This window comes from Lycium barbarum, chromosome 7, assembly GCF_019175385.1.
Source record: "Lycium barbarum isolate Lr01 chromosome 7, ASM1917538v2, whole genome shotgun sequence".
In the NCBI taxonomy this organism is placed as follows: Eukaryota; Viridiplantae; Streptophyta; class Magnoliopsida; order Solanales; family Solanaceae; genus Lycium; species Lycium barbarum.
The window spans coordinates 91,434,156-91,435,816 of record NC_083343.1 but is presented as its reverse complement, the minus strand read 5'-3'; the positions used below and the strand labels follow the sequence as shown (position 1 = coordinate 91,435,816).

Below are 1,661 nucleotides of genomic sequence, written 5' to 3'. Positions count from 1 at the left end.
ACCAAGGAAATATTTGTTGCAAGCTCAGCCAATGTTTTCTGGGTATCTTGATTCTCCTTTACCATATTCTGGATCATGACACTACCATAAGGCACAATATTAGCATTGTTTGAGTGGCAAGCCTGATTGTACGTAGTCAGCCTGTCAAGTATGTTGGTCACTCGTCGATAAGATTTATTCATAAAACAACCGTCAGCTGCATTGTTTGCAATTGATTGCGTCACTAGATCCATCCTCAATAGAACTTCTCCATAAATATATTCTCCGGAAAATCATAATTTGGAATTTTCTGCAAATACTCTTTAAATTTCTCCCAAGCTTCATATAATTGTTCCCCTGGTCGCTGCTTAAATTCATAGATCTTGTCACGAATCTCAGCCTTCTTGCTACGAGGGTACTATTTCTTGAGAAATACTGCTACCATCTCTGCCCATGTAGTAATAGAATTCCGGGGCAGCTTCTCGAACCATGCTCTTGCATCTCCAGCTAAGGAATATTTGAAAAGCCTCAGCCGAATAGCATCCTGTGAAACATTGTTTTGGATATGATTAGCACATACACCCACAAAATTTTGCAAATGACGTTGAGGATCATTATTGGTAGAGTTCAGAAAGTAGCCCTCAAGCTTCAACAACTAGTATAGAGAGGAGTCAATTTTCATACTTGCAGCTCCAACCCGAGGATGAACAATAGCAAATGCATAGTCCTCCTCAGGAACAAGATCTTGATTATTCAATCGGCCTCCTAGTTACCAGCACGTTGGTTTTGCTGATTCTGATTCATGTTCACCTGGTTTACAAGGAATATCAAACAAGGTGTGACTGAATAAGCAAAAGACTTCAATCAAAGCAAACACTATTTAGTAATTTCAAAACCGTATTCCCCAACAACGGCGCCAAAATTTGATACGCTCAAATTACACCTTTAATTAGCGTAAAGCGGACAATGTCAAATATAGTAACCCAACAAAGTTAGAGTCGAATCTCACAGGGAATATGGTGTGAAAAGGTTACTAAACTCATAGAATGCTTAATTTAAGTCTAATGTCTTAATCCGATGATTTTTGTAAAAGTTGGTTGTTTACGACTAATAGCTAACTAATGGCTTTGGATTGTAATTTATGGTAAAAGAAACCAAGTTTGTGTCCCCTTTTGATAAGGTGTATGATCATGGGTATTGATCTTAATATACTTCTAATAAATATTTACATAAATGCACTTAACCTCTATATGAATCTCTACTATTTCCTAATAAATAAAGATTATTTCTTTCTATGATTTTCCCAAGTATAAGAAAGTGAATATTGAAGAATGGTTAATTGTGCCAAGTAAATTCTTCTTATTCCTAAGTGAATTTATTAAATAAAGTATAAAGCTTTGAGTTCTTGTTATTTATTCTTACCAAACCCTAATTGTTTTCCCAAACAAATCAAGATTTATGGCTTTAATCAATGTTTGCAACCATTAATTATGAATGAAGAATGAAGAATAAATAAACCCTAATAATCCATTATGTGTATATCAATCACAAAACACCCATCATTGGGTTCACAACCCTAGTAAGGGAATTTAGCTACTCATGACAAAGAACAAGAAATAAGAAATTGAAGAATTCATAATTGCTTACTTTGGATGGAAAGAGAAATTGATAATACTTGAATT

The 1,661-nt window shown here is 34.8% G+C and overlaps 1 non-coding gene across 1 annotated transcript; it reads left to right on the top strand.

The window, feature by feature from the left end:
* Positions 1-269: 269 nt before the first annotated feature.
* Positions 270-375, top strand: LOC132604784 (small nucleolar RNA R71). The gene has a single exon (XR_009568884.1). It is a non-coding gene; the product is annotated as a small nucleolar RNA R71 (small nucleolar RNA).
* The last annotated feature ends 1,286 nt before the right edge of the window (positions 376-1,661 follow it).